The sequence below is a fragment of the Sciurus vulgaris genome (assembly GCF_902686455.1).
Source record: "Sciurus vulgaris genome assembly, chromosome: 9".
NCBI lineage: Eukaryota > Metazoa > Chordata > Mammalia > Rodentia > Sciuridae > Sciurus > Sciurus vulgaris.
The window spans coordinates 37,602,139-37,625,587 of NC_136469.1; the positions used below are offsets into that span (position 1 = coordinate 37,602,139).

At 39.0% G+C, this 23,449-nt stretch overlaps 1 long non-coding RNA gene across 1 annotated transcript in view; it reads left to right on the forward strand.

The window, feature by feature from the left end:
• LOC306670062 overlaps window positions 1–12,511 on the forward strand; it is a 117,126-nt gene extending 104,615 nt beyond the window's left edge. Inside the window, exons 3-5 of the long non-coding RNA XR_013766308.1 lie at window positions 7,433–7,532; window positions 9,104–9,228; window positions 12,365–12,511. This is a non-coding gene — a long non-coding RNA (uncharacterized lncRNA). The remainder of the gene's footprint in view (window positions 1–7,432; window positions 7,533–9,103; window positions 9,229–12,364) is intronic.
• Window positions 12,512–23,449: the final 10,938 nt, after the last annotated feature.

Consider the following 23,449-nt stretch of genomic DNA (forward strand, 5'->3'; position numbering starts at 1 on the left):
AAAAAGATAATAGGGGATGAGAACAGGGAAAAATGGTTGGGGCCAAAGATCATCACCTCTGATTCCAAAGATCATCATCTCCTGTCATGTCCTTCTGGCTCTCCGTCATGGCGACACAGTCATATTCTTCCTGGAGTGATATTTTCCGTTTGTTCTTTCTTCCTACAAGATTGTAAGCAAAATAGCACTTGGGGCCCTGTCTCATCCATTTCAGCATTCTCTGTTGAACATATTGGGATCATATTAGTGTAAGTATTTGTGAAATTGTGTAGAATATGGAAAACCAAATTTAACATTTTACTGAATAGCATTGAGCCAATGTGGCTTGATTTAAAGAACCAGATTTTACAAACATCTAAGACTTGCTGAAGTTTTACTTTATTAAATCTTAATCCCTAATGGGAGTACTCTCCTCAAAGTACATGAGGAAAGAAGGGAATGTTAAGTTTGGGAGACCCAGTTAAAAAATTACATGGAATTAGAAGAAGAAAAAAAATTAAAGACATACAGAGAGAGAGAGAGAGAGAGAGAGAGAGAAAGACAGAGAGAGAAAGAGAGAGAAATAAATATATGTGTGAGAGAGAAGAGAAAAAATTGGCAGGTGCCATGTTGCATGCATGCCTGGAATCCCAGCTGCTTGGAAAACTGAGGCAGGAGGATCAAAAGTTCAAAGCCAGCCTCAGCAATTTAGAGAGGCTCTAAGCAATGTAGTGATACCTATCTCAAAATCCACGATTTCTCCTACTTAAAGGGTATATTGTTTGTTTGTTTATTTATTTATTTTTATTTTCTTGCAGTACTGGAGAAGGAAACTAGGGGCATTTTACCACTAAACTATTTCTCCATACCCTTTTAAAATTGTTTTATTTGGAGACAGGGTTTCACTAAATTGATGAGGCTGGTCTTAAACTTGTGATCCTCCTACCTCAGCCTCCTGAGTCACTGGTTTTATAGGCATGTGCTATGATGTCCTGATCATTTATTTTATATATATACATATATATTATATATATGTATATATATATGTATATATATTTGATACTCAGGATTGAACTCAGGGGCATTCAATCACTGAGCCATATTCCAAGCCCTATTCTGTATTTTATTTAGAGACAGGGTCTCACTGAGTTGCTTAGCACCTTGTTTTTGCTGAAGCTGGCTTTGAACTTGCCATCCTCTTGCCTCAGCCACCCGAGCCCCTGGGATTACAGGTGTGTGCCACCATGCCTGTCTGATTTTATTTAATTTTGTATTCCTTTAGGTGTTTTGGCTGCAGTAGACTAGAGTTAAAAAAATAAAGCTTATGTTGAATATAGACATGTATTAGAACAAAGAAAGGAAAGCAGAGGAATAAGGTCACTCCAGTAACCAGACATCAGCTGGCCAGCATAGGCCAGACCACCCAGTTCTCCAGTCCAGACTCTGGAGGGAGCCAGTCTGATGGGCTTTGTTATCACCAGCCTCTGATTGGACAGAGTCCTATGGGCTGGACCATCTGGTCCTCACCTGTGCCACTCATCCACTCTGTGTCCTTCTCTATACAAAGAAGAGCCTGGGGAAGCTTCCTTGACTAAGAAAGTAACCACAGTGGATGTAGGTGGCACTATGATCAAAATGCCCATTTAAAAATACATGATAAATTGAAAGGAAAAGAAAAGAAAACCCTGAATCTTATTTATAGACAACCCACAACCTTTAACATAATGATCCAAACCTGTAACATAATAAGAAGGAAGACACTTGATATACTTACTGGAAAAAAAATTCTATTCATTAATTCTCTTTGAGGACTGTATTAGTTAATGCATGCTTTTATAACAAAATACTATAGACTAGGTTGTTTATCAAGAACAGAAAATCATTTCTCACAATTTTAAAGCCTGAAAATTCCAAGAAAGTTACCAGCAGATTCATTATTTGATGGAGGCCCAGTCCCTGGTTCACAGAGGCACTTTCTCACTGTAACCTTTAATAGGTAGGAGTGGGTGTGCTTTTTGGAGTCTCTTGTTAAAATGTCACTAATGCTATTTCTAAGGGCTCTACTCTCATGATCTGGTAACCTACCAAAGGCCCCACCTCCTAATACATTGGGTGCTATGATTTGGATGTAGTTTAACTTTGTTCCCCTAAAGTTCCTTGTGATTGGAGGCTTGGTCCTCAGGCATTGGTATAAGCAGATGCTATGGAACCTTTAAGAGGTGAGGTGTCACGAGGTTCTTAGGTCACTGGAGGCATGCCCTTGGCAGGTAGTGCTTATGTGACTCCTAAGTTCTCCTGAGAGGTTGTTATAAAGGAACAAACTTGGCCCCACCTAGCTCTCCCTGTTCCTGGTTTGAGATGTAATCTCTTGCTTGGCTCCGCATATGCATCTACCATTGCCGTTTGCCATGAGGTGATGCAGCCAAGGGGTGGCCCTCACTGAGTCTGTGCTGTGTCATTTGGACTTTCAGTTTTCCAAACTGTGAGCTAAATAAAGCTTTTCTTCATAAGTAACCTATCTCAAGCATTTAGTGTAGTGACAAAAATTAGCACATTGGAGAACAGAATTTCAACATATGAATATTAGGGGGACATAACCATTCACTTTCTAATACCCCTACATTACTTTATAAACCCATCTTTAACTTATTTTGGTTTTCCCTATAATCCTACACTGTATGATTTTTCAACCTTTAAATGCACCTTCTTCTCTTGAAGATAAAGGGAGGTATGAGTTTATAGGAAATAATATACCAGAGCCTTTCCTGACTCCTTGGGTGGGCGTGCAGAGACAGACAATTCCACACCTGACATCTGCTTCCTTTAATACACTTCAGGGTCTTTGCACTGTATCTCTGAAAACCCCTTCAAAATCACTTCAAACCACTTCAGACTTTTCAGGGCTGGTAAGTGCTCCCACGGTGTAAATAGTTGTTCCTGTCAAATTGGTTGGATTGTCTTAGGGGAAGATAATATTAATGTCTTTCCCCTAAGAACTTGTGAACAAAAATTCATTAAGGCAATGGGCAAGTCATGGAAACATATTTCTCTGGTGTGCTTGTTGTCACATTCCTGGAAGCAAATATCTCTGATACTGTAGCTGCTGGCATAATGAAAATCTAAGATGATGCGGTGAGTATCCCAGGTGCTAAGGGCTTTGTAGCATCTCTCCGGGTACTGAGGACTCATTGAGTTTTTCTTGTGCTCTTACCAGCTGATAATAGGGTCATTCTTCTGGAGGTCCCAGTGGCCACTGAGACCTGTTTTGGGGAAGCCACTGTGTGATAGGCTCAAGAAGATCCAGACAAGGGCAGGCCCCAGAATGGTAGAGGACTGTGATTTACATCTGCTGTGTGCCTTGCCTCAGGGGCCCAGCTTGATGCCTCAATCCCAGAGGCTCTTGAAAAGCAAAAGGCAGCCACAGGCGAATAGGGGGAGCAGAACAAATCTGTTAAATGCAAAGGTGTTTACTCTGCATCCTGCCCTTGGAAATGCTGGAATCCCACTAGGGCCAGAAGGGAGCTTATAGAAACATATTGTGAGCAGAGCAGACAGAATGTAGTGATTTTCAAAAATCTGCTGTAACCTTCTGGTTCATTTTGTTTCCCTGAGGGGAAGAGAGTGAGAGTTTCTATTTGTCCTTATATAGGAGTTCACATTCAAATAAAGCTCTGTGGGTGAATATGTGGAGAGAATATTTATGTTTCCAGTGTAAGGATGATTTTTGAAACCAAGATGTGTTGGTGATGGAGAGTGTGCTTAGCCAGTCTCAGGCGATTTATGCTTCTGCTGGAATAGCCTTACTTTTTGATGACGGGAAATTAGCTGTTTGACATTCATGGAAGAAAGTGCCTAGTGATTATGAGTACAGTCTCAGGAGCCAAAGTGCCTGGACTTCACAGTATGGGATCTTGAGCAAATCATTTAACCTCTTTGTGCCTTGGTTTTCTCATCTTTGAAATGGGATAATAAAAATATTTATTTCATAGGGTTGCTATGAAAGAGTCCAAATTTGTACCATTTGTTACTGCAAACATTACATGTACACAAAGATACACAAAGATACTATTGTAGTAACATCATCATCCTACTTTTTTGACCTTTGATGAGCCCCTTAACTTACTTCATCTGGAAAGTACAAGGGGTCAACTACGCTCTGTTCCGGTTGTACAGTATGATTCTGTCATGGTGCTTGGCATGCTAGTAAATGTATGAAGAATATATATGTGGAGATGACAAACAGAGTCCATGATGAATTGTCTGTATAAGTGAATATGGATGATTCAAATGTCTTTACATTCTCCTGGTATTGGAAAGCGTGGGAGGTATGAGGGTAATCTGAGACCCAGGAGTTAATCTGCCCAGGCATGTGCCACTACTGTGTAAAACCTGGCCAACATTAAGATTAGGATTAATCATAAGAAGAGAAAGACCAAAGATTCAAGTATAACTGGGAAACTTAGCGACTAACCAGGCTGAACTGAGTAGGTAGTTGAGGTATGGGGTTTTTAAGCAAACTTTCACTGATACCCTCTGGGAAGGAACTATGAAATAAAGCGACTGAGCTGGGATTTAAAAAATATTTTTAGCAAGAAAAATTCCACAATATTTGGATAATTCACTTTTTGTAAAATTGGAGAAAGTTTATATTTTCAAGTTGGATGGAAAAAGATGAGATATAGCCAAAGGGCCATACTATTTCACTGGAAAAAGAATGAAGTACTATCTTTTATGATGTGTAACTTAAATCCATTCTGACTATCTTTTAAGATGCTTAAAATATATTTTTTTCCATTTCCACTCTCCCTTTATTCTTTAGTTATAATCAGAGGTGTGTTTTAAGTCTGACCTTGGTTTTGGTTAGTGGCTTCAAGCTCTCTGTGAAGAAAAGAACATTGCGGAAAAGGGGCCAGAGAGAACCAAGAAGTCAGTGTAGATTTGCAAATATTTTCTCAAAGGTTTAAAGGTCATGGAAGTATTGGAAAATGGGAGAAAGGATCAGTTGAAAGAAAAAGCATCAACAAGAAAAATGAAAACATTAAGAGAGAACACACAGAGAAGCAGAAAAATTAATTAAATTCAGATCTACGAGAGGGTCAAGATGTTACAAGAACCACATCAAGTAGAGAGACTTTCAGAGAGGATGAGACATCCCAATAAATAAAACACGGGAGTGTGATGAGACTTTAAGTGGATAAGGCTGTGAATTTGCTGGTTTCTAAACAGTCTGATGTTCAAAGCTTAGGCAAGGTCATTATCATTAGAAAGTCATGGAGACCTTTTTCAAAAGTCTGGGATATTGTATTCAGTTTGAGGCATTTCACTGCCAGGAAGATGAAGGTAAACAGAGATGGGAATTCAGAGTTAAACACACACATGCACACACACACAACAAAAATATCTCAGGGTCTAGGGAGGATTGACTTTTCAAGGGAAAGCATGAATAAATAGAATAAATAATAGCTTGGTTTGCAATGTCTAAAGAAAGGCAGGTGATACAGTGTACGTGCCTAAAATTTAACAGTGCAAAACCACAAGGTAACAGGTGGTGTCTCTCATTTAAATCCCATAAATTTATTTAGTAATCAGGGTGATTCTACCTTTCACATTGATGACATTCACTAATAATTAACATATGGACATTTGTTGTATATATGAAGCACACGGGCATGTATACATCCATACAGCTGGTAAGACTAGTAAGAGTTCAATCTTTCACCTTCTCTTCTGCTACCTTGTACTCCTACTTCCTCCCCTGCCCCCACTATGCTGGGGATTGAACCCAGGACCTGGCGCTAAGCCACAAGGCTCCATATTCTTGTTGGGTTGACCTCTGAGACTATAGGAAATGGAATTTCCTTTATTTTCTTTAAAGAAATTTAAGAATCACACTTGATAGGATGAACTGAAGCTTGCTCATCTCTGCCCTGGCTAAAGTAAGCTGCAGTTAAATCCCACAGAGATATCTAATACAATCGTTTTGAAGGTTTGCTTTTGCTTACAGTGAATTATTGAGTAGAGTGGAGTAGGGAGGTGAGATATTGCTAGTCTTTATAATACTTAGGGAATTAGGTATATGCTATCATTTTACTCTTGCTATGAAATAGATGAGAAACTCTATAAAAGAAACCGAGATCCACCGAAATAAATAATTTAACACATAGGAACAGGTGAGAGGCTCAAAATATATAGATTTAATATTGTTGCAGCTGAGATGGGGCTGCTTTCTCCCATTTCCGACTTATTATCCAGTTCCTCTTTTCCCTACCCTATTTTAAGCTTTTTACATACTGGTGCCCCAAATAAAAACTTATTCAATAGATAAATGCTAATGGTTTTACAGATGGAGTGGTCCAGGGAGGATAAGCTGTTGATTTTTAAAGTGGTGGGATGTTTTTAACCTTATTTAAAGTCCTTTCTGGCTGTGTAAGCCATAGATTACCTTGTGCCATGGTTGGGTAGCTATGTATGTTCAATCAATGGGAGCACTGGGCCGAGGAGTTAAGCAAATGTTTTTTTGTGCAGCCAACTGGGCCTCAAAATGTAGCAGTCCCCGTGTTTATTGCCGATGCGTTATTTTTCAAGAAAATATAAAAATTGTCATCTTCTCTGTCAGCATGAGACCACTGAATCATTAAAACTCACCAGCACAGAGTGTTAACAAAGGAAGATGTTATTCTTGACTATAGATTTAATTATTTTATGAGGAGGGGTTTCAAAACAATCTGGGTTTAATGTATAAGGACGACACTTAATGTACAACAGGTATTCATAAAAGTTATCACATCGAAGTAAAGGTGAATTGAATTTTGGAACGTGGCAGTTAACAGTCTGATAACTGGAATTAAATGCGGAAGGCCTAAATTAGAAATGGCTGTAATGTCTCCTTATGACCAGCAGGGGTCACCCAATTACCAGAAAACAAGGGGTGGCTTGCAAGTTCTCAGCGCAGAAGGGAAAATGTAATGTTCCCCCTTAAGAAGCCGCGCAGAGAACTTTCTCAATCCTAACTTAACACTGAAAAACAATCATTTGCTTCCCAGAAGTGATTTTTTTTTGGGGGGGGGGGGCTGGGTCAAGGGAGAAAACCTTCGGGCCATCTCTAGGGCACTGCTACGTGTGGGGGAGTGAAGAATAATGGAGTCAGTTAGGGCTGAAAGAGAAGAGTGGAGACACCTAAGGGTGAGAGACTCCCTTTTGAGTTCAGATGCTATTGATCTAAATTCAGAGACCCAGAACACAGAGCCTGGCCTCCAGTCAGGCTTCCTTTGCCATGTTCAAGTACAGAAGATTAAAAAGAGTCCTGACCCCTTATGTTTCAAAGACTTTTGCCGAATACATTTTAAAAAAATGTTTTTATTTTTTATTTTTATTTTTTAAAGTTCAGATCACCAGGATTTTCCCCATGATTCTTCCATTCTTACAGCTACTTTATGCTTCATTTTCTCTTTAGTGTCTGCCTGAGAAACCTGGGTGCTTCTGTCAAGTCTTTGTCTTCGGATTCCTGAATCATTCTTTGAGAAGATCCTCAAGAGGATGTGTTAGAAATGAAGGTACTAGCCAACATTATCCAGAATACGTTGTCATTCGAGGCCCTACGCTCTCAACTGAATATAATATGTCTGATAATCGGCAAGAGTAGAAACTGGTTAAGAATGGCAAAACCCAACTTCACAGAGAACAAAAGAACCCTGGTATCCATGATGCAAATTCTTGACACTCATGCTTTTTGACCATTAGGTTTCAGGCCAGAGGAAGCAAAGGAACATTAAAATTCAACCTTTCCAATGCTAAGATTCTTTCTGTGGCATTTCCTTTTGCAGGTCACCTTTGCGATATTTATATATTGTTTGAAGGGGACGCATTCTTTCTGGTCAACTCTGACTGTAAAAGGGTTTTGCCTTCTCGTTAGCCAGAAAAAAAGCATCTATTAAGGAAGTCAGATCCTAGGCTGAGAGGGTGAAGATTTGGGCCTACTTTTTCTTCTAGTAGTCATAGGGTCTCTGTTCTAGTGCTTAAGTCTTTGATCCACTTTGAGTTGAGTTTCATGCAGGGTGAGAGATAAAGATTTAATTTCATTTTGTTACATATGACTTTCCATTTTCCCCTACACCATCTGTTTAATAGGCTATGTTTTCTCCAGTAAATGTTTTTGGCACCTTGGTCTAGTATGAGATAGTTGTATTTATGTGCGTTAGTCTCTGTGTCTTCTTTTCTGTACCATTGGCCTATGTGTCTGTTTTGTGCCAGTACCATGCCATTTTTTTCTATTATTGCTCTGTAGTATAGTTTGAGGTCTGGTATTGTGATGCCTCCTGCTTCACTTTTCTTGCTAAGGATTGCTCTGGCTATTCTGGGTCTCTTATTTTTCCAAATGAATTTCATGATTGCTTTTTCTAGTTCTATGAAGAATGTCATTGAGTTTTTAATAGGAGTTGCATTAAATTTGTATAACACTTGTGGTAGTATGGCCATTTCGACAATATTAATTCTGCCTATCCAGGAGCATGGGAGGTCTTTCCATCTTCTAAGTTCTTCTTCAACTTCTTTCTTTAGTGTTCTGTAGTTAAAGCACAGGAAGTTAAATCAAGAATCAATAAATGGGATGATTCAAACCAAAAAACTTCTCTGCAAAAGAAACAATAACATAAAGAGAAAACCTACAGATTGGGAGAAAATCTTTACCACGTGCACCTCTGATAAAGCATTAATTTCTAGGATATGTAAGAACTCAACAAAACAAAACAAGACAAAATAAAACACCAGAACCCCAAATACCCCAATCAATAAATGGGCTAAGGAACTAAACAGACATTTCACAGAAGAAATATAATTGATCAACAAATATATGCAAAAATGTTCAATATCTCTAGCAATTAGAGAAATGCTAAGCAAAACTACTCTAAGATTTCGTCTCACTCCAGTCAGAATGGCAATTTTCAAGAATACAAGAAACAATAAATGTTGGCAAGGATGTGGGGAAAAAGGTACACTCATACCTTTTTGCTGGTGGGAAAGCAAAATGGTGAAAGCATTATGGAAAGCAGTATGGATATTCCTCATAAAACTTGGAATAGAACCACCATTTGATCCAGTTATCCCACTCTTTGGTTTATGCCCAAAGGTCTTAAAATCAGCATACTACAGTGATGCAGCCACATCAATGTTCATAGCAGCTCAATTCATAATAGCTAAACTATGGAACCAACCTAGGTGTCCTTCAATGGATGAATGGATAAAGAAAACATGGTATAAATATATACAATGGAATATTACTCAGCTTTAAAGAAGAATGAAATTATGGCGTTTGCTGGTAAATGAAGAATATCATGCTAAGGGAAACCCCAAAAAACAAAAGGCTGAATGTTTTCTCTGATATGCGGATGCTAATTCACAGTAAGTGGGAAGCTAGGGGAGAACAGAATTACTTTATGTAAGGTACAGGGGAGTAAAGAAGAGATAGGAAGGATAGTAGAGTGAAACAGACATTATTACCTCATGTACATACATAACTTCGTGACTGATGTGATCCTACAGTATGTGCAATCGGAAAAATGAGAAATTACACTCCATTTGTGTATGATGTATCAAAATGTATACATGCATTCTACAGTCATGTACAACTATTTAGAACAAATAAAAAAGTAATAAACCCACTATATAGGCCCCCCAAAAGAAAAGCATCTGATAATGGATCTTTTCCATCTACTGGCACATGTTCTGCATCAGCACAAGGAGACTGATCCTCTTCATGACAGTTGTTCATACATTTGCAGGGAGTTACTTCAGTTTTCTCAAGTCTTCTCTTTGTTAAATACACTGTGATCTCTCAGAGGTCTTTATCTTATTTTTTAAACATGGCATTATTTCAGTTCTTCCTCCACCTGAGTGAATCACATTTGTCCATGTTCTTCCTGACATGTAGTTCCCAGAGCAGAGGAGGACCAGCTGGCCAGAGATCTGTCACCTCAGTCCTCAGCTCACCCTGTTTCTGTCAATGCCAATATTCTCAGAAACACCCAGATTGATATTTTCTCCTAATTGTGGTGTATTTTCTTTTCACATCCCAGAAATGATGTTTTTCATTGGGTCCTTATAATCAGACAGAAATCCACCACTCTCTGATGAAAAAAAAAACCTTAGCGACAGCATGTGACAAAAGGCAAAATGTTTTCCTAAACAGTAGGTTCAGTGGTAGACAATGGCAGGATTCAAGCTCCCAAAAAGTTACTTGGCTTTTCTTTTAACATCATGTGACAATATTACTTTACAAATTGTGCTGAGCACTTTAGGCTGGGGTCAAAATGGTAAGTTGTTTTCATATACATCTGTAGTTTAAGAGTTTACCACTAAATTTCTAGCTAGTTATCTCTGTACTTTTATAACTCATATTTAAAAAACTTTAGATGTATAGGTTATAAAAATAATATGCTAGATTCATTGCCTTCTTATGAAGAGTTAAGTATAATTTTAAAACTACTTAACTATCCCAAGAGAGTATTTTGAACAAGTTGGAAAATAGAATTAAACAGCATACCATGCAAAGTGGAGGCTGAATGAATGTTTCTATTTCTAAGGGATTCTTAGGAGATTATATGCAAACGGTCTGAACTAAGGAGGCAGAAGAGGTCAATTCAAAGATATTCAAGTCATTTTATAGACATTAAAAAACACCTTGCATTATCAATCTCAAATTTCACAAGTGGACAAAATCTATTTGCACATAGTTGTACCCAGATTGCATTAAATTTTAATGTAGTTAAACTCTGTTTGAATGTATGCCAAGATAGAAGCAATGAGTGGCTTATTTAAAAAATTACCACGTTAATCTTTCTCATTATTGGACAGCCTCTAATGAAGAGAGAGTCTTCAGGAGGGTTCTGTTTGACTTCTTGAGCATTCATAAAATGCAACAGCTAAGTTTGACTTTTAGACATTCTACTGACCCAAAGCAAATTAGATCTTCTTCAGGGCTTCACTTAAAAGATATTGAGCCAATGCTTAGAAAAGTGATGATAGTATTTAAACCATAAAGCAGAAAATAGAGAAAATTATTTAAGATACTTTTTTTTCTCACAAAGAGAAAGGAGCCATGAGAAGTTAAAAAAAGGAAGACCAGGAGGAATGGAAGTTGATTGGGTGGTGCCTAAATATATCAGAAGAGTTCTAGTGTCAAAGCTCTTGGGATCTTCAATGAGAACAGCTATGAAATGGTTAAAAATCTCAACTAAATTGGAAAAAGCATCCACAAAGAATGGAGACCGTGCCCAGCTGAAATCCAGAGAAAAGTCACCTCTTCTATGGTTCGAACATGTACTCTTAAAAGCTTGTATGGGAAACCTAATCCCCACAGAGGGAGTTTGGGTTATGAGGACTCCATGCTCATGAGTGGATTAATGTTGATTGCAAAGGGCTTAAGATTGCAAGTTCTGTCTCTTGGGCTCTTTTACCTCTCTTTGCCCTTTTGTCATGGGATGACACAGAAAGGAGGCCTTGATAGATGCCAACCTTTGATTTTGGATTTCTCTGTCTCTGATGATGTCACATTCGATAACATCACATTTGATAATGTCCCATTGACCTGACTTTGGATACTTCCCTGTCTCCACGAGTCATTATAAATCATGCATTCTGTGGTATTCTCTTATAGAAGAACAAAATGGACTAAGATACTTTCTCAGTATCTCATTCCAAACATATGCAGCTTTAGAAGAGAAAAATAAATGTTGTTCAACAGTGGTGGTCTCACAACATTGCAAAATTCTTGTACGCTTCCTAGATGTGTACAGGGAGGCCATTCTTGCTGTTGGTATACCTATGTAGCAGAGGGCAGATGTATGCCACAGACAGGGAATAAGTCCAAAGTCAGGTCAATGGGACATTATCAAATGTGACATCATCAGAGACTGAGAAAGTCCTTTGGGTGGATTTGAAGTCACAAATTCAGATGTTTATAAGAGCTGAATGTGTAACATGGATGAGCTAAGTCTAAGAAGTCTAAGAAGACTTGTCCCTTCTTTCTCTTATGACTGCTATGTGAAGGAACCAGATCACTTGAAGTAGAGGCAAGTCCTCCAGCTGAGATTCCTTAGATCAGTCAGCCCACCCACATAAGCTCAAAAGTGAGGTCATTCTAAACCTTTCAGCCTCCGACCTTAGCACCAACTGACCACAGAGATTAGCCATGCTGGCCCAGTTTAGAGCTATCCATCTAACCCAGAAACTGGTGAGGCATAACAAATGATTATTACTTTAAAAAATCTAGAACTCTTGAATGTTATTCTCAAATTTCATTATTGAGAAAAAAATCTATTTGCTTTTATGTTTATATGACACTATCCTGATGCTATGAACTAATTTTTTTTTTTTTTTTTTTTTTTTTTAGGAAGTGGGGATTGAACCCAGGAGCATTCTACTTCTGAACTACATCCCTAGCCATTTTCTATTTTATTTTGGGACAGGGTCTTACTAAGTTGACAAGGTTGGCCTGAAACTTGCATTCCTCTTGCCTCAGCCTCCTGAGTCTCTGGGATTACAGGCACGTGCCATCGCATCCTGTTAATGTTAACTTTTGATATGGTTAAACTCTGTTCAAATTTTGGTCAAGATAAAAGCAGTGACTAGTTTATTCGGAGAAATTACCACTGTAGTCTTTTACTATTATTGGGCAGTTTCAAACTGTCCAATATTTGTTGTGTTATGAGGTGAATAAGAATGAGATTTAATCATGTATACTGATGAAGTATTTCTTGAAATCCGAAGGGCACTGAGCAACCTGTTGGTGTAAACTTATGTTTATCTCTGGTCCACAATATATCCCAGAATTGTGTGTGAGTGTGTGTGTGTGTGTGTTTTATGGTGATGAGGATTGAACCCAGGGCCTCATGCATGTTAGGAATAAATTCTACTACTAAGCTACACTCACAGCATTTTATAACTTAAGAGATTAAATTCCTGAAGGTGAAGCCATCTTAACTTTTTCCCCACTGTAAAAGGGCTAGAAAATGCTTTTGAGATTGTCTAATCTTCAGGGTGACAACTGACTGATAGTTTAAAAGTCACTTTTAGCCAGCAAATATGCTTTCTTTGGCCTATACAATGCTTGCTCAAAACCTTTAAAATTTGAATTAGTTATGGTGCCACAAGTTTGAAATCATACACTTCCACTAAAAAAAATCTGCATTTCCAGATTGTCCTGATAAATTTGGAAAATCTGGCAATATTGAGCCTGAATGCCAACAGTTCACTAAAGATGAACGTGGGCCTCAAGAATGAAGCCGAACATTGAAGCCAGATACCCTTTACAGGAGCTCTCTAAGACCCTCAGAACCCACTCTTCCCCAAGTACCCCTTGCCTCATTTTTTCATATCTGCCAAATTGAGCTTATAATCTTTGCGGGCACAATATTGTGCTACTAATGATGTGGATAGAATTTAAATGCATTAAAGTATTTAAAAAACACAAAAGAAACTGTGAGACTCCAGCCATATTGATGGTTGCTATCGTTTGGATCTGGGAATATCCTCCAAAGGCTCGTGTGTTAGAGGCAGTCACCAGCCTGTGGAACTACTGTGAGGTGGGGGAGCTTTTATAAAGCAGAGGCTGGTGGGAGGCCTTGGGTCACTGGGGAGTGCTCTTGGAGGTGTAATGGACATCCAGCCCCTTTCTCTCACTTTGCCTCCTGGCAGTGAGGAGCTGCCTGATCATGGGCCCCAAAACAATGAGACCAATAAACTATGGACTGAAATCTCTAACACTGTGAGTCAAAATTAGCATTTTTTTCTTCATAAGTTGACTATCTCAAGTATTTGTCATAGCAACAGAAAGCTGATTAACAATGGTCAAGTTTTTATTTAAAAATGTAACTTCCTTAAAATTTCAATTGACATATTATTTGTATTTACTCATAGGTACAGTATTATAATTTAATACATGTATACAATGTGTAATGATCAAGTCAGGATAATCAGCATTTCCATCTTCTCAAATATTATCATTTCTATATGTTAGAAAACTTCAGACTTTCTTCTCTAATTATTTTGAAATGTCTAATAAATTTTGTATAGTTAGCCTATTGTACTATAAAAATTAAACTAATTTCCCATTTAATTAGAAGTATTTTTGTACCTATTATATGAAATTTTTCTGTCTCCTTTTCCTCTACCTTTCTATTTTATGTTTATTTATTTATTTTTTTTCTTGGTACTGGGGATTGAACCCAGGGGCACTCAATCACTGAGCCACATCTCCGGCCTTTTTTGTATTTTACTTAAAGACAGAGTCTTGCTGAGTTGCTTTGGGTCTCACTAAGTTGCTGAGACTGGCTTTGAACTTGTGATCCTCCTGCCTCAGCCTCCGGAGCTTCTGGGATTATAGGTATGCGCCAAGGTGCTCTATTCTACTTTCTACTTCTGTGTGACTAACATTTTTAGATTCCATAATGGATGGGATCATGTGAATTGAGCTCACCCTCATTTTCCCAACCTCTGAGCTCATCTAACATGTGTGTAGTGGTGATCATTGAAGCTGAGCTGTTCAATCCTTTCTATACCTTATACTGTGGCTTAAATGTCCCTTCCAAAACTCATGTTGAAATTTAATTGCCACTGTGATAGGATTGGGCAGTGAGAACTTTAAGAGGTGAGTAGGTCAAGGGGACTCTGCCCTCATGAATGGATTAATGCTGTCATCATGGGTTAGTTACTACAGGAGTGGCTTTGTTATAAAGGTGAGCTCCCTTGCCATATGGTGCTCACTGCCTTGATGTCCTAGTCTCCAAAACTGTGAGGAATAAATTTTAAATCTTATTATGAAGTACTGGGCTAGTCTGTGGTATTCTGTTGGAGTAGCAGAAAACAGATTAAGACACCTCATAAAGCAGGAGGTGAATTACGTACTCACTCTCATTACTTGAGAGGTGCAATGAGACTACACTGAGGTAGTGCCTGGTAATTATGATATAATTTGTAGACAGTCTGTAATTCATGGGACATAATGGTAACTTTTTCAGGAATGATACTTGGAATCCAGATTCTAGATTCAGGTCACAGTTGGTTGCTAATGGTGGTTTTGGCAAGCTTAAGTTGCAATTATGCTAATGGATAAGGTTGTTGTGATTGGCGAATATAAAGAATGGTAAATCCCTATTTGGTATATCCTAAGGCCTGGCAAAACCTTGCTCTGGATAGAAAAGGTAACCTATAGGCACCAACCAGGAGCATTTCCAATGAAGAAATGAGAGATTCCTGAACATCCCCACAACCTAATGTCCTTGGATGTTCTTTGTTGAAAATGATTCCTTTAAGCTCATTAGAGTAATCTGGATAGTGTTAAGTCTTCAGTTGTAGCAATTTTCAAACTGAGTTTTTCTGTGCACTCATTCTCTGCTTTCAACAGGCACCCATCCAATTCCTTTTCCATTAGTTAACAGAGTAATGGGGGTAACCACCAAAATCTAATTACGACATTTCTCTACTTTAGAAATTCAGACATTATAAAATTATAATTATTAACACATATTAGATGCACAAATTATGGGTTTCACTGACATTTCCACATGTGCATAAATCATGCTTTGATGGTGTCCTCTCTTCTTCCCACCCTGTTATTTCCTCCCCTTTCTCCTTTTCCTGGTCCCCTTCCTCTTCCCTAGTCATCCTTCTAATACTTTCAGGTTATCTTTTATTTTTCCAAATTCTAGATTCTACTTGTAAGAGAAAACATGCATATTTGTCTTTTTGTGTCTGGCTTAAGAAAGAAGACCTTTGATTTGGGATAAATTCTCTGCTCCTCAGCTCCTATGGATCAAGAATCTTTCCTATTTGCTTCTTCCTCATCCTTTAAAGATTCATCTCCACGAAATTGCTTTCAGTTCTTGAAATGAGACTTGATTTCTCCAGCCTTTTGTGCTTTGCTCATTTTGTATTTTCCCTGCCTGAATCTGTGGTTTCTAACCATGTTTATCTGGCTCATTCCTGTTGATCCTTCAGGTTTTATCTGATAGGTTGCTTCCCTTGGGTGTTTTCAGTGACCTCCCCAAGTCACTGGGGTTGGTTCTTTCTTAGTGTCTCATAATACCTTGTAATTAACTTTTCATGTCGATAATATGCTATGTTGTTAAGATCTTTCTTACTTTTCTGTGTCTTCTACTTGACCATTGCTTTGTGTGAAGTTTGGTTTTAGCTATATATTTTAGCAGGTGGTGATAAATGTTTATAAATATTGGCTGATGAATAAACACATTAATGTACAGGAGAAGCAGAAAAACAAAAATAATAAAATTGGCCCTTTTTTCTAATGATGTTCTTTTATATTTTTATTTTGGGGTACTGGGGATTGAACTCAGGGGCACTCAACCACTGAGACACGTTCTCAGTCCTATCTTGTATTTTATTTAGACACAGAGTCTCACTAAGTTGCCTAGGGTCTCGCCATTGCTGAGGCTGGCTTTGAACTCGTGATCCTCCTGTCTCAGTCTCCAGAGCTGCTGGGATTACAGGCATGTGCCATGGTGCCTCGCTTCTAATGATGTTCTTTGTCTTAGAGGTAGCTGCATGCTTATGTCATTAAAGACAACTTTAATGTGGCCATGATGAGATGAAGTAATTGGTTAGTGAATTTTTCATGACCAATCTAAATCATAAGAATTTCCTCTCTTTATTTCCTGCAACTTTTAAAATTCCAGTTTAAAAACTCAGCTATTGCAGGACTCTAATAGACAGTATCTTCCAATCACTATATTTTTATGTACATTAGCCACTTACCTTTTGTAAGCTTGGGGATTCTTGGGGCCTGCAAGTGATTATATTAACCCAAACCATAATCATTTCCTTTGGCATAAATAAAATCAAGCAGTTAGTAAGAGGCCAAAGGCCTCGGCAGCTGTTTCAGTACAATTTGGATGGATGCTGATGAAATTACAGAGTCACATTTTATTTGTTGGATGCTATCCCAATTATGAGCTTAGTCACCTCAGAGAGTTCAGAGGGATCTGAAAAGGAGGCAGGGAGAGGACATACAGTTCTAAGTGATTATTCCTTGGCAGGATGGGCTTTCTTTTTCTCACACCAACAAAGAGACCTGCATGGGACCTCTGATCATATGATGCTATATGGGTGAAAAAATTCTCCAGTGTCCCCCAAATATGGATAATACATCTTAACAGAGTTTCATACTGATGCAGCTAGGGGTGGGGCATGGGGAGAGATGGAGGTGAAGGAGTGACCGATTTGGATACATTAATTATTTCAGGATTGGAAACTGAATTGAAATGACCCAGAAGGTTAGCCTAATGAAGTGGATCCAAACTTTGTGCCAAGAGGAGTCAGAACCTTTCTGTGAGTGTGTGTGTGTGTGTGTGTGTGTGTGTTTGCATGTTTATGTGTATGCATGTTTGAGTGTTGGCAGAAGAGGGTTGAGATTATAGGAATGAAAGTGTGGCAGACCACGATGGACATGCAGAGGAAAAAAAAAATCACAACACAACACTAAGCCTTTTCCTACCATGATCTGTCTGGCTCAGGCACTTGCTCTTTCTCAATTGCACCAGTATGGAAAATCCCTCTCCTCTGGCCTTTCAAATAGACCATATTTCCTGAGAGTGATAGCCCCTTTTGGATAAGGCGCTTGAGGCAGATCATGCAGAGCAAGCGCAGGAGAGATGTCAATGCTTCTGGCCTGTGCCAGGGCACTTGTCCAAACCTCCATCTCTAACAAAACCACATGTTGTGCTCCATGCTGGAGTGACTGCCGCAATCACCTTGTGCATGGACTTTGGTTTACCAACAGGAACCCGCATGACTGCTGTGGGACTGAGTACCATAGCCACTGAGGCTTTAACACAATTGGATTGTTTTCTTTTAATTAAAGGACTTAATACATAAAAATCTATAAAACAGTGCCTGGAACATAGTATAAAGTCATTATGTGGTAGTTATTGTCACTATTATTTTATTATTCATTTAACATCGTGACTGAGTCTTACTGCGCTTCCAATTCAAAGGTGTTTCTTTAATAAGCATAAAGAACCTTGGGAGGAAGGAAAAGGAGACTGACTTGAGGGCAGCTTAGGGCAACTATGTCACCCTGAATGGTTGAGAATAAGCCTTAGTATCCTTATTTGTAAAATAAAATTATGATGGTGCAGAGTATCCTCGGAATGCTGCTTTCTCTAGGAGAAAATATCATTTATTGCATATCTACTGTGTGTTATAACCCTATGGGGTATTTTGAAAATGTTACCTCATCTAATCCCCATAACTCACACTTAAATTTGGCTTTTACAAGGACTGAAATTCACAGTAGTCAAGAAATTTGTTAAGAACAGAAATTACTTTCATATTGGAAAATACATTGTGAGTGTAGGATTTTTACTTTCAGTTTGAGTTTGGGCTTCCTGTCTCCTGCTCAGTCACAAGGACTCCTGTTGATGAATTGCTCATAATGAAACTATATGTCTCCTGAGGTAGACATATATTATTATTTCCTTATGGTTATGCTGCTAGGTATATTATTATTATCCAGATCTCCGAAGGAGGCAACTGTAGCTCTGAGAAATTCATTCCGTAGTTCATCAAGATCACACAGTCAGTAAGTGCTAAAGCACAGATTTGAACTCATGTTTCTTCAAGTCTCAAATTCACCGTCTCACTATTAAAACAGAGCTGCCTTGTGAGACTGCATTCCTATTAAGCCATACTGGTTCCTATCCTACTTGAATGAGTCCAAATGTACTTGTTTGATCATAAATTCTATTGATACTATTCAAGAGTTAAGGGAATAAAAAGTGTCCTAGGGAAAAAGATGCTTCAAAAAGCACAGCTTGCCATATGTGCGGAGCAGGAGAAACTAAGTGAGAAGAAACCAAATTGATGCGGGCTTTCAAAGACACAGGGGTATAAACAATCTCTAAATTAGAGGCATGATGTGGTATTGGCCACAGAGTGTGAGTGTGTGCATGTGTGTTTCTGGAAGGAGGGAGATTTAAGCAGTGTGAGCCTTTGTCTGACAAGAGAAAAAAAAAAAAAAAAAAAAGGCAGAGACTGCTGTTCATCTGGACTTGCATTCTGATGTGCTGGGCTGGAAATGAAGGTAGGTAGAGGGAATGGGGACAGTGGCATCCCATGTTCCTCCTACTGCCAAATATATTATCTCCCTGGCCTTGTGTTTGGGAAAAGATCACTTTGGAAAATAAATGGGGAGTGGAGTTTGGACTTCCTGGTTCCTGCTCAGCTACATGGACTCCTGTTGATGAATTGCTTGTAATGAAACTGTGTGTCTCCCAGGCTAGACAGCACATGGGAACTCTGGTTCAGGCTCTTTTCTTATTGTGTAACTCCAAGCAAGTTGTTCCACCTTACTGAACTCTGAAGATAAAAGTGATCCCCTACCTCCCAGGGATCCTGTGAGGAATGGCCAATAAACATGAATATAAGTGCGACATAAATGCTAAGTAAATGCCATTAATCCTCTCATGGACAGTGGTGTGCCTATCCGGTCTGCTAAATCTCTCTCTAGTGACACAAACCCAGGGCCTCAGGATAGGATGTTCTTGCAGAAACACAGTTTAAACCACGAAGCAGATCATGTTAGGGGGTCTCTCTTCAAGAAGGGCAGACAAATGGAAAGAAATACAGGTGTGAAGCCGTCATTAACTCAATCTACGCGGCTCTGGAGTCTGGAGTCTACATTAAGCTGTGCTTTTTCTGTTTGAAAGTCCCTTCTTCAGATAGCAGATCCTGAACTGGCCTTTATCTTTCTAAACAAAACTTGATTCTGCATATTTCCATAAGAAAAATTGTGCTGGAAGTGCAGAATAAAGAGTGGATGTTTTTGCCCAGTCTTCCTCTGTGCCTGATTCAAAAAGAATTGCTCAACTGTTGGCAGTGATCTGTGAAGCTGCTGGCTACCCCGGGTTCCTAAATGGTTTTGAAAGCTGTTGGAAATCATTGAAATAGGCAGCAGAAGGGAAACAGCCCTGTTTGCTGCAGGGGAATTTGAGGTTCAAGTTACTGGCTCTTCTTCATACCAGTCACACCTCACAGTTGCTTTGGGCAAACAAGACTTATGCTTCTGAATTTTTAGGTTATGTATGGATGGTGAAAAATGCCTATTCTAGTGGGATGCTATTATATTAGTCTCAGTACACAAATGGTGAATTGGTTATTACTAAACTATTCCTCCCTCCTTCCCTTGTTTCTTCCTTCCATAGCACCTGTAGTTAGTGTTTAAAGGAGAGTAATTGTTTCAGTTACCTAAAAGACACATAGTTAAGTGTTTTAAAATTAGGATGGGGAACAATACTATCTTTGCTTTAGAGATGGAACTCCTTGATCTGATCTCCAGAGCTAGAATGTCGCTGCTTCTGGAGACTTTCTTGTCCTGGTCTTTTGTCTACTTCTTTTTCTTTTCCTTTTTTTTCGGAGGGGGGTACCAGGGATTGAACTGAGGGGCACTGGACCACTGAGCCACATCCCCAGCCCTATTTTGTATTTTATTTAGAGACAGGGTCTCACTGAGTTGCTTAGCACCTCTCTTTTGCTGAGGCTGGCTTTGAACTCTAGATCCTCCTGCCTTAGCCTCCCAAGCCACTGGGCTCAAGGGCACCAGGCTCTTTTGTCTACTTCTTTGGCTATTTCTCTTCAGTTTCTCTTTGCTATCTCCTCTGCTGAAGCTCTGTGTTTTAGACTGATTTTGTTGGTGCCTGGTCCTTGAACTTCTTCTCATTAGGTATTGGATAATCATTAAATATTGATAGCTCCTAAATTTTTAGGTTGACCCCTGACCTCTGCCTTTATCTTTCAGATCATATGACTTCCTACCTGATTCTCTGCTTGGATATTGAGGCAGACTTTTAAATGCACACATCCCAAACTGAACTTTTGAATTCTGTGCCCAAGCTTGCAGCTCTCACCCAGGCTCTCTCTGTCTTCCTTCATGGCATCAGCCTCCATCTGGTTGTTCAGCCCAAACACGTAAGGATTATCCTGATTACTATTTTTCCTTTACATTCTTCTTCCAACTCCTCCAAATATATTCTGAATCTCAATACTTCCTACCATCTAAACTGCCACTAACATGGCTCAAACCATGGTCAGCTCTCACTTAAATGATATTGCAAGAGCTTTCTTTTTATTTTTTTGGTAACAGGGATTGAACCCAGGGGCTCTTAACCACTGAGCCACCTACCCAGCCCTTTCTTATGTTTTCTTTTAGAGACAGGGTCTTGCTGAGTTGCCTAGGGCCTTGCTAAATTGCTGAGGCCGGGTATAAACTCATGATCCTCCTGCTTCAGCCTCAGAGTTGCTGGGATTATAGGTGTGTGCCACTGGGCCCGGCTTGCAATTGCATTCTGAATGACATCCTGGCATCCATCTTATCTCCTGCAGTTATTCTCTGTATAGCACTGGGTAAAATTTATTATATATGCTTATTACTAATTTATGTTTCATGAAGAGAAGTGATGTATTTCTGTTATTTCTTATCATACAGGTGTAATGATGAGAAAGAAGGACTTGAATCTTGCTCTCCATGGTCCTAAACATAGTTAATTTTTGAGTGCTTTTAATCCCAACATTTAATTATTTGAACTGGAGTTTATGATTCTCCTAATAATGCCTAATTATTATTCAACACCATGTGCTAGACACAATTCCAAGGGCTTTCCATAATTTAGACTCATTAATCTTAAAATAACTATAATGAAATACCTTCCATCACTATAATAAAATGTCTGAGATAATCAACTTATGAAGAGAAAAGATTTCTTTTTGCTTTTTATTTTGGAGATTTTGGCCCATGTGATAAGTTGACCCTGTTGCTGTTGGGCCTGTGGTAAGGCAGCACACCATAGTGAGGGCATGTGGCAAAGCAAAGCCATGGCCAAGGGAGAAAAGGAGAGAGAGGAGGGCAGTGGGGTTCCTGTGCCCTTCAAAGTCATGCACTTGATAACCTGAAACCTCCCACTAGGCCCCACCCTTTTGGAGGTTCTACCACCTCCAAATGGCACCACCCTGGGAATCAAGCCTATAACACATGGGCCTTTGAGAGATGGTCAACATCCAAACCATAGCAATATTCTTGTTTTAATTTTTGAATGCAGGGAAACGGAGGCACAGACCTTTGAGTGACCTGTCCAAGGTCATATAGCTGATAGGTGGCTGAGGCAGGATTCAGCCCAGGTTCTGAATTTGTGCTAGTGTACTGACTTCTAGAGTTGAACTATGTTAGACTGACCCTCCATAAAAGTCATGGATTTGTTCCAACAATCTATTGAGTTCATCTGGGGGTATTTTTCTCTTTGGTCTTTGGTTATTTTATCTGCTAAATGAATTTACTGTGAAAACAAAAAATGCCCATTCCCTTGTCAGTTGTATCTCAGATACAGCTAAGAGGAGAACTATAATAGCTTTTGGATTTCTTCTATATACATGTTATTTGGGGCCCACCTTTTTGAGTTTGAGGGGATATTTATCCCAGGGGCAGGCTAAAAATGAACTCCCAAATTGCCTCAACTATTGTCTATTTGGAACATTTCCCCAAAAGACTTTGCCCTGGGAGTTGCTATGTGAAACAGTGAATTCAATCATATCCCAAAGGGGCTACTGGCAGTTTAAAAAATGGTTGGCCTCTCTCTCTGCACTTGTGCTGTGCTTCATAGATTTATTTAGTCAGGGAAAACTTCAAAAAGGATCGTTGATTTAAACTGAGTCCGGAAAGAACTGAAACAATTTTGAATATTGAAAAGAGGTTTTACTCCTGCTAGCTCTACATTGTGCAATGGAAAGAAACCAGAAGCCAGTTTGCCATTTAACAATTGTGATGCTAATCTCTTTGTCCTTTTGTGTCTCAAAGGTAGCACACTCTATATTGCACCTGGGTAATCTGTTATGTAACATCAACTAGAAACAGCATTCTGCTTCCTTTCCCTTCATGACGGCGGCCTCCCCATCCCTTCCACCTTTGTGAATCATTTTGTTGATCAGAGACTCATTATCATTATTGATTAAACTTTGCCATCTTAGTTTGATGTCAGTGAATACCTTGCTCATTTTAATCTGTCTCAAGACCATGTTTTATGCTTACTATGTTTTAATTTGTCCCTGGATTGTGTTTGCCTGATGCTAATATAAAGATTGAGGACTCTCTTGGGGTGGTTTGTGACTGACACAAAAAAATGTTTGAAAATATACGGATGGTCCTTTAGGATAAGCCTGGAGACTTGCAAAGAGAACTTCTCAGTGACAATTTCTTGGGCCGTTGCCTTGACACTAGACTCATAAACAAAGGCAGGGAATAAATTTCTATAGTAAAACCTTTAGTCTATTTACATGCTTTAACTTAGGGGTGACTTTTTTCTTCTTTACTTCAACCTTGAATATTTTTCTCTTTCTGCTGTAATTCAAGCCACGCTTCTGACCCCTTCCCCAAACTTGCATTAAAGAAATAATTGACCTCCACAAAATACCAATT